General features: G+C 43.8%; 1 non-coding gene across 1 annotated transcript; it reads left to right on the top strand.

Moving 5' to 3' along the window:
• The first annotated feature begins 2,808 nt into the window (after positions 1 to 2,808).
• Trnah-gug (transfer RNA histidin (anticodon GUG)) lies at positions 2,809 to 2,880 on the top strand. The gene has a single exon. It is a non-coding gene; the product is annotated as a tRNA-His (tRNA).
• Positions 2,881 to 10,736: the final 7,856 nt, after the last annotated feature.

Genomic DNA, 10,736 nt, shown 5'->3' with positions numbered 1-10,736 from the left:
CTGTTTGTAAAGATTATTTTTGTATTATTCCACTAGGCTAATTATTCGGGAAGAAAGTATGGTTGGACATACAGTCAGTCCCGTAAGTATATAGCTATGATCTTCACGCTCCCAAGGTGATTTTCTAGTTTATTATCTAATACTGTTTGAATCTACCTAGGAGTCAGTTTTATTGAGCGTAGGCGTGCCTCTGAATCTGATCAAATTATTTCTGGAAAAAAGTATGGTTGAATATAAGATTATTTTTGTATTATTCCACTAAGCTAATTATTCGGAAAGAAAGTATGGTTGGATATACAGTCAGTCCCGTAAGTATATAGCTATGATCTTCACGCTCCCAAGGTGATTTTCTATTTTATTATCTAATACTGTTTGAATCTACCTAGGAGTCAGTTTTATTGAACTTAGGCGTGCCTCTGAATCTGATCAAATTATTTCTGGAAAAAAGTATGGTTGAATATAGCTATGATCTTCACGCTTCCAAGATGACTTCCTCTTCTAATCTCTAATACTGTTCGAATCTACCCAGGAGTCAGTTTTATCGAGTTTAGATGTGTCTCTGAATCGCAAGTGTGGAGCGTATCGTCGATATTCTAGATCGAACGTATTCCACGTATCGTTGGCTTAACGTTCCAATGATTGAACGTTATTGCTCCCATGCATCAACGTCCCGACGCGTATCCCCAACACGAGAATATTTCGAGATGTTCGATTCCAGTGAATTAATTTGTCAGTGCCTCGGCTCCACCTGTAAGGACGCTGCAACACGACGGAGTATCAGGGTTAATGCATTACTATATCAACGTCTCGATGTCTTACGCTAACAAAGTTGTCCCAGCGTCGACGTCATTAATATCTCGAGCTTCGATGCCCGAACGCATTAGCGTCGCAGTGAATCAATATCATCCATTATCTGGCATGTTAAACCGCGATGTATGGATAGATCGATATCCTCGGTGTCTCGAAACTTCGTATGCAAGATTCGGAACGAATTGAGCGATAAAAATAAAATATAATAAAGTGGAAATAACCGTGCATTTACGGCGCGGACACACCTGCCACGGTCAGTGGTCGGATCCGAAAAATCGAGATTAACGTACGCAAAAACCTGCGTATCGATCTTTCTTTTCTGCAATCGCGATACTTGGTACGCAGGAATTTATTGTAGAGCCGTGTAATTACTCGCGGCGTACTTTGGCATTAGGTTTAATGTAGTGTTAAATCCTGGTTTTACGACTTCTCGCGGCAGATAAAATCTTTAGTGTTTACAAGCCTGGAAAACACGCCGATGAAAATTCCTTACGGCGCTTAAAGGACGCGCTTGCATGTTTATTGTTCGCCTGGCTGCTAAAAGTGCCTGGCTCTTTTAAAGTCGCCATCGTAATAAAACTCTCCGGGTGCAATAACAGAATTTTTTAACACATTCTCCATCTCGGTGCAATCGCGACAAAAATTTCCTTTTAAACGTTGGAAGATACTCGATTGGTAATACCGAATCGTGACTCCAATTCTCAAATGTATTGGGTTGTCCGGAAAGTCCATGCCGATTTTTGATAGGTGCTGCAGGTCTGAATGTGTCGAAATGGCTGAAAACAAATAACATATATATATGTACATCCCTTAAAAGATGGAAAAAAGGTCGTGGAACAAAATGGTACCTACGTAGTTCAACAAATATACATCGCAATTCAAACGTGCCTTTGAAGTTTTCTTAAAAATTGCCACGAACTTTCTAGACAACCTAATATCACGAAGTGCATAGTTCCACGTCCATCAAAATCTGAACGGTAAAGCTAGCTACTAAAAATACTTCGCGCAGTTCAAATTTAAAGCGAGACTCCTCGCACCGACAGACGGATTCGCCCGTCACACTCGTTTCCGGGGTGTTTCCACGAGATCAGATTTTCCCTCGCCGCTCTTTTTATCTTTTCCATCCACGCGACACTCGCACGAGAATCAGGCAGAAACGTGACCAGGTTTCCCTACCGAATATTTCCGACAGGAAGACACGTTGATCCCGTGAACGCGACCGACGACGGAAGGGTTGCCACCTTTCACCGATCGACGAGCTAAATTCCGTAACGAATTCTAATCGCGCGACGTTAGTGTTTATTATCACAATATTTGCCGGAGCATTTCGGAGGCCCGTACAGATAACACGATCGCGAGGATCGGAGCCACGCGTGGGAGCAAATATTTGCTCAAGTGAGCACCATCTTTATCTAGCAGCGATTAATACTATCGACGTGAATACGAGGGACAGATGAGAGGTTAAAACACGTCTCGCGTAATAATACTTTGGGACAGTTACGGATTCGCTAATTGCGTAAGAGCGAAGAGAGAGATTCTCGTGTAAATAATTTGTACGTCAATCACCTCGCATTAAAGTGTACATTAATAATATAAAATCGAAGATAATCGTTCGCTGTGTTATTTATTAAGGGGACCGAGAAGTAATAATCAAAATTTTATCGATATTCAAATACTAATCGACGAAATAATTTCCGTCGTTTTCTTTTGGAAAAAGTCCTTCGATTTTTCGTCGAAAAACTTTTCCAAGTCGGAGACATCTCGACTTATACGCAGTGAAATACTCGGTTTCAAATTTTGTTTACCGATTAATTAATAAACAGCGATCTTTTTATTCGCGCGAGAATTTCGTTTCACTTTGTTCCGGCGTAAGAAGGCGGATAAGTATCTCATGACACAGAGAGACCCGGTGGCGGCGTTCATGGTTGACGGATCAAGTCGGTCGCTGTTCGGATTGATTATCGACGATCCAGCAGATCGCTTTCGAATCCTCCAGCAGCCGTGATCGTCTAGTGGTTAGGACCCTACGTTGTGGCCGTAGTAACCCAGGTTCGAATCCTGGTCACGGCAATCCACCAATGGCGCCCTCGGAGGTTTTATTTTTTTCTACAACCCTCTCCCATGCATCAGACCAACCAATCTGAAAATTCAATTGCAAATAATCGATGCGCATAAAAATAATTCCACGCGAAATTCGAAGCTGCTCTTCCCGTGTAAACAAAAATCGAATTTCATTCCTCGAATAAAAGTCACAAATTAATTGCCACGGATCTGATATTGGCAATCGTCTATTTTTCTAGCGAAAACGTTCCTCGTTTCCATCTCGCAATGTAATATTTTAGAATTAGATTTTAAACGGAAAATTTGCGTCGCTGACTGTTCCAGAAGCATCGGAGAACCCTGTACATACGTAGAAACGAAGACGTTGACAGGTTAGGTAGAACGCGCGAGGCGTTGCGGTAGGTCCTCGTCACGGGAACGATAAATCTCGCGGGGTTCGATGTTTGCATTCCCAGAGGCCTCGGCAGTGTTTCCGAGAACTCGGGCGAAAATTCATCGCAGCCAGTTCGTCCCTTGGAAAAAGCGAGTTGACTGTTACACGCGAGCCGTAGATAACTCCCGGCAATAAATTCATTAAGTACTCCGGATGCCTCGATTACACGGCGAACTTGACTTTCTGACATTTTTCTGTTTGCACAGGCCTGGACACCTGTGTCCCCCACACTGTCGCACCCTACTCTCGCGTATGCACGAATAATATTTCGATAATAATGATATTTTTGTTTGTTTTGGTGAGGGAAACAGCTGAAAGATCTTCTGATCTTTAAGATCCGCGGGACGGACCACGTGTCCCGGCGTATGTGGAATAATAATTAATAATAACAAATAATAAGTAGACTCCAACACAGCGTGTACGGTTCCGAGTAGTATTTGATTGGAAACTAAGTAAACCAACTCTCGAGTTGAGATGAAAGAATAATAATGATAACAACAATAATATTAGTAGTAGTACTACCTATACTATAATATTACTATAATATTACTACCTACACTACAATCGAAGGAGTTAATCAAAGCTCGTGAAAGCATCGAACATAAATTTCCTACTGACTAAACGAATATAAGATCTGAGTAAAAAAAAATAAAAAGCTCCAATGCGTTTAAAAAATAACTTCACCGTGAAAGATTTGTATCGTCCATTTACGTGGTCGTCTATTATCGATAACGACGCGTAGTCGCGAGTAACGTTCGTTCGACGACACGAACGAAGTGGACACTCGAGCGACTAGGAAACAGCGAGACAGGCACGCGTGTAAAAGAAAAGCGAGCCGCAAGGCTGGAAGGAACGGTCGAAAAATTCTAAATATACTGCGCTGTCGATTGGTCTCTTCGTTCCGCGCATACAATATGGACATTAAAGCGTGTACCTTGGCACGGCTCCATCGTTTTCGTTCCCGCACCAACGTACGTTATTATCTCGTAGAACTTGATTTTCAATCTCGTTGCACGCGCATGCGTGTACGTCGCCGGATTATACAGGGTGTGTCGCCTAATTTTATCCGCGAAAAATATTTACGCTTGGTTCGCCTGACGGACACGAATTATCTCGAGAGAGATTTGTTTGACGTATCTATGAATCATTCAGGGTGCACTGTACAGGGTGTCCCAAAAATGTTGTAACTCCTTGAAAGGGGTGGTTTGGGGGGTGATTCGAAGCAAGTTTTTCCTTAGCGAAAATGCTCTCCGAGGCTTCGTTGGGAAAATATTAACAAAAAAAGCCCCGACCAATCAGAGCGCGGCTGTCTAGCGCGTAGCCTACGCTACTGTGGCTGTCTAGCGCGAGCCTATGCTACTGTGTCTGTCTATCGCGAACCTACGCTACTGCAATCGCTCCACCATTTTCTGTTAATATCTTCTTAACGAAGCCTCGGACAACATTTTCGCCAAGGAAAAAGTCGTTTCAAATCACCCCCCGAACCACCCCTTTCAAGGACCTCCAACATTTTTGGAACACCCTCTATATTTATTTAGATGACCATCGGGGCCTTTGAATCATTCTGCATTGTACATATTTTAATTTATATTCAAACGAACTATAGCTTACAGAAAACACAGACATATTTCGTTTTAAAAATAAATCTAACCTTCGTATCCCACCTGCAGGTCTTTCATCAAAGTATTATAAATCTAGATAATACACCCTGTACATACACCCTGTATTTCTGTACTTTGAAACGATCTCGCTCCGAAACTGTCGCGATAAAGGACGATAAATCAATCGCCCGAAAGGTATAATACTTATTTCTGTCGTTGGTGTGTACGCCAGGAGGCAAGAAAGGCCCGCGCACAACCATAAACGCGACTGGAAGCAATAAACGCGATCCGACTTCCGATTGGTGGACGGCTATCCACGGGGATTCTACCAATCGGAAATCGGGACGCGACTCGCGCTCTTTGTTGCTCGGTAGACTTCTTTACGGCAGACTTCTTTTTGCCTCCCGTGCGGTGCATACGTCATCCGAAGTACGCTCGACTTCGGTAAACGTCCAAGAAGTAACCGGGCACTGATTGCTCCGGGAGTGCCTCGTTCCGAAATCAATTTATTTTAACGGCTGGCAAAGTCGTTACGTCGCGATGTTTAATTGCAGTTCGCCGACGACTTTAATTTAGATTGCTGTGATGAGTAGTGCTGTTTATTTAACTGCGGTTTCTATTAGGAGCGTTAATATTGTCGTTAAAGAAGACGCGGAATGAAGAATAGAATATGCACTTAAAGCAGGAATATTCTTCGTGGTACTCGTACCGAATACTGCTAATTTAACTGCGTTTTATATAGTGGGTATCGATGTCGTCCTTAAGAAGGGTGTACAATGAACGAAACTTAAAATGAACGACATTCGTAGTACTGTACAAAGTGTTTTATGTAAGGTGAAGATAGAATAAGTTTTTGACTAATGAGTTGTTGTATTGATATATTATTATGAGAAGAACTGTATACTGGTTGGACGTAGAATGAACACTTTATTAATGTGTAAGAAGTATGATATTATAACGAAAACGATTGCATAATACTTAAACAACCTAATTAAAATAAACAGTCAAATAGTAACGCCAGCGCCACCTGCATGAAAGATCAATCACAGCGCCACCTACGTAGAAGATCGACCACTACGTAATTTCCCGATCCCGAATCGCGATTCTGTGCCCTTCCCGATTTCCGAAAGAACTCCTGCCCCCAGTTCGGAACACTTATCTATCCAAGTATCTACACGACGTGGTTACAAACGTCTCAATTTGTCCAAGCAAAGCCGTCCCGCCTTTTTACCAGCGCGTAACGACGCCGATGATTGCGCGTACATAGCGGACGTGCACCGAAAATCGACAGGCACGTTTCCCCCGGTTGGCCACGTGAATTATTGCCAATTACGAAAGCGGGCCCCTTTCTATCCGGCGCTGCCGAAATTTATAGTCAATGATAAAGGTATCTGGCCGTCGTTCCGTGCCGCTGTAAAAGCGGTTTAACAAGCACCACCAGTTTCCAACACGCGAGCCAATAAATCCGGGCCCGACTCTCGAATCACTTTCTTGGCCCCCGTTTCTCGTGCCACCTAACCTCCCTCTTCGGCAACCACCCGTCCCCGCGGCGTCCCGCGTTTATTATAATCGGCTCGCGATACTTATTCATCGGGGGTTATTAATAAACAAAACGATGCCGGGACACATGCCCCGCAAAATATTGTAATTAATGCACGCGATAATTTTCGAGCGGCCAACCATCGATTCTTCGGCGCCATTGCGCGCCTTGCCCCTCGACTCCCGCGAGTGTGGCAACGTCTTTAATCCCCTTCGCTGTTATTAACGGGGGCCATTGACATTTCGGGGTCTTTTAAGGAATTTTTTGGTGGGCCTTGGTGCTCGGAACTCGAGAATTAAAAATGGGGGTGGAACGAGACTCGGAAAGGTAGGCGAGTGTAGTGCTTTGAAAACTAACAGATAATCTGAGATAAAATTTGAAAAACCAGCTTTAAATGTAGCGCTCCGAATTAAGAGAATTGGAAGACCACCTGAAATAGAACTTGAAAAGTTTTGAACGTAGCGCTCCGAATTGAGAGGATTGGAAGACCACCCTGAAATAGAACTTGAAAAGTTTTGAACGTAGTGCTCCGATTTCGAAAATTAGAAAAGTTAAATTTCCAGATAAATGTTCCTCGCCATGTTACGAATGAACTAAAAAATGTCCAAGTTGTACCACATCGGGCAAAATAGTCGAATCAAGAATCGTCACCAGCGGAGCATGAAGTACATCGCCAAGGTTAATGTCAGCACAATGAAGGGTTCAGTTGAAAATAGAAAGCCTCAGACAGTCCCGATCCTTCCACGTGGATTCGTCGCGAGGAAGAAATGAATCTTTTACGCGCCATCACCGTGGATGCATCCGGTTCTCCCGGATCCTCTGGCACGTGACGTTCTAGCTCCTAGACGACGGAGAAAAAACGGTCGAAAGGGACAGCCGACGACTGCGACACCCATTCCTCAAAAAGGGTGAATTCAAAAGGGTAAAAAGAAAGAAGAGACGCCAACGAAGAGGGAGGAATTATTGGCTCGAGGCAGCTGTGTTTACCCGGGAGCAAAAACGTCGAAGATCGCGTGGTGCGTCAATCTCTTATCCACTAATTCCTCGCTGGATAATTCTATCTTATTTGCAAAGAAAAGCGGCTCCTCGGATACCTGAACGGAAGCCTCGATCATTTATCGAGGTTGCTTTACCCACGTTTCCTCGAGCCATAGATCAACGCCACCTGAACCACGAAACCCATCAATTTCCGTCGTTCATCAGCGAAATCGACGTCCTCACCGATAATAATTCTCGTTCATGGCGTCCTCGCGTTCAGCGTCCTCGAGCGGGCATTTTAATGGAAGTTTATACAGGAACCGGGACGAACGCGTGCAGGCTTCGAAACCAATCTTTTCCCTTCGCACATTTTTCCATTTCCTCTGATTTACTATCGTTCGCGCTAATTGAGGTGTAAACGATTTTTCTTCGACGTAGAGTCGTTGGCCTTCCATCAGACATTAATTATCCCGACGAACGCGCGTTATTTTCGCGCTGTCCTTTTTAATAGCGCGTCACCTCCGGTTTCTATCGCGCGTAATTGTCCTCCTCTGGAATATCCGAGTTATCTGAAAGTATGCGTGTAATTGCTATCGCGTCCAGATTTTACGTACTCGTCGAGGCGATCGTTAAAAGGGACGATAATTCTGTTACAGTTTGCCCAACGCCGATTTTTCGCATCTTCCTCGGTATCGCTTCACGCCCAGTTCACACAGTCGACATCGTCTCGAGTAATTACTATATCGTTGAAACGATTAAGGGACATGGTTCGCCATCGTCGAACATACATTTATTTCCCGCGAAGGCGTTCGGCGTCCGGCCATTTAATTTAAGAATTATCATCGCTCGCGGAAGACTAATTAACGGTCTTTTCGAGATGGTACTGGCGAGCAAAACTCTTCCCACGTCGATTACTTTATTATTTTATTTCATTTTAGTATTCGCAAAGATAGAAACTGTGGGACGTACAAATATTTATTACTGGAGGAAGGTTTATGCGAATTAATATTTTCACGGATACAGCAAAAGAATTTATGAAAGGGAACTTAAAAGGAAGTACTGTTAAGGAGAACTCGTTAGAATACTGACGGCTTTGAAGATCACATCAAGGTGAACTTAATCTCCAAAGAAACGCTATCATCCCTACCTGTTTGCAATACATATCTTTCTATAATTTTATTGGAGAGTGCATCTCAAGGAATCTGCGATCGATACAGGTTGGCTATCGGAGCCCCCGGTCGGATAAAAGTCACCCAAAGGGGCCGTTTATTGGTTGCTACGGCGTCCCCGTATCTCGTTCGACAAGACTCCTAACGAGGGTTAAAAATACGAAGCCGACGGAGCGAAAGCCGCGGATTAGAAAGCCCGGATTATTTATGCAGAAATTTCACGCGTTCTTGCTCCTGATTCGGTCCTAATCCTCCGTGGATGCGCGTCCCGTCGTAAAGTCTCCCCTAGACCTCGTCCTTCACGCCCACAGGACGTACAACTTTTTATTTTATCTCTCAGCGAACTGTCCCATTACGTACCCTGCCACGTTTCGGGTTATGTATCTCTCCGACGTCAGGTTTCCATTTGTTATAATGTATGCGTGCAAGGGGCACGTTGCAGCGCCCTTTGTGCAAAGGGAACGTCATTGTATGCAGAGGAATGTTAATACAACGCCATCTATGGAGAGGAATAGTCGGTGCGACGCCATTTATGGAGAGGAATAGTCGTTGCAACGCCACCTATTCAAGGAAAAGTCATTGCAACGCCATCTACACAAAGAAATATTCATTGCAACGCTATCTACACAAAGAAATGTTCATTGCAACGCTATCTACGCAAAGAAATATTAATTGCAACGCCATCCACACAAAGAAATATTCATTGCAACGACATCTACTCAAAGGAATAACAGAGCAACGCCATCTACTCAAAGAAACAACATAACAACGCCACCTATGAAAAGGAATAGTAATTGTAACGACCCCGACTCATCCAGAATATCTTTAAGGGTACCAGAGACCGTGCAGGAAAACCCCTCTCGAAAAAGGACGACCCACGAGGTTATTAAACCTCGATGCACCCAGCTTAAGGCCTCCTGTTGCTCCATTTGCACCACCTACTGCCGCGTCTTGGAAATTCCAGCGCTCGTTAATATCCCAGAACCGACATTCCCCGATGTCCGTCCTTTTTCACCGCGGTATCCCATCCTCCTTGGTCTCTGACAGAGGGAGAAACTCAATTTTCTGGTCGTACCATGTGAAATTAGCGATGGCACCGCGGCAACGTTTTAATAAATATTCGTGTAATTGCACGGAGAAACGCGTGTCTCCTTTTACCATTTCCGATTTGCTATCCGGTCTCTGGACCATTTTCGCTGTTTACTAGAAACTCTCGGTACAAGGAATCGATGCGATAACGCGATGATTAGCACTCGATGGCTTGGAACGATAGGAACGAGCGTAGATCTGATCGATAAGTGTACAGGGTGGTGCAAGCTTTGTGGAGAAATTAGAAGAAACACTGAAAGTAGCCCGGGTGGAAAATCAAGCAACACTATTTTTATTTCCTAATGTAAATTATTTGTTCTCGAAGTAAGTAGAATTTTTAAAAATATATCATTTTTTTTTTTTTTTTTTTTTTTTTAGAGCACCTTGTATAGTAACCTCTGTACGACAACAGTGCATCTAGCTCCAAAGAACACTTCGAAGCCAGTACTTTATCTTCAGACATGCAAATGACTGCACTTAATGAATTTTCATTCTCCCACGTCATGCGTAACTTTGACCCACCCTGTACACGGCGCGCATACGCGTATTCGTTAATTTCACCGCGCTGATTCACAATATAGTTCAATAAGTCGTACACATTCTCGTTTAATGAAAGTTACGAGCACCGATAGGTCCATGTACGCATTCCTAAAGACCGAATGTTCGTTTGCATAATATAACGATATTTCCACCCAGGAAACGAAACTACATTAGATAACGGATCTATCGTTTATCTTTGCAACCACGCGTGGAAACCGCCACCAGCCCCGGCTTTTCACGACCTTTTAGATACTTTGCCGATAGCCCGGTCCCAGACGAACCCGTGCTAACGACGCGGCGTTTCCTGCTTTGATTTCGCGCGACCGCGGATTGATATTCGCACTGTGACAGGATGCGAGATAGGTTGAAACGAGGTTCTCGATAAAACGCGTGGTTGAAGATAGAAAATTGGAGGTGAAAAGTGGATGATGGAATCTATAAATTGGGAGTTGGAGGTTGGAGATTTGAAGTTGAAAATTGTGGGTTAATCGTGGAGAGATGGAAGTCGAGGGTTG

The sequence above is a fragment of the Hylaeus anthracinus genome, unplaced genomic scaffold (genome assembly GCF_026225885.1).
Source record: "Hylaeus anthracinus isolate JK02 unplaced genomic scaffold, UHH_iyHylAnth1.0_haploid 0, whole genome shotgun sequence".
Classification (NCBI taxonomy): Eukaryota; Metazoa; Arthropoda; class Insecta; order Hymenoptera; family Colletidae; genus Hylaeus; species Hylaeus anthracinus.
The sequence above is the reverse complement of the archived record's forward strand: the minus strand, read 5'-3'. Positions and strand labels throughout refer to the sequence as shown.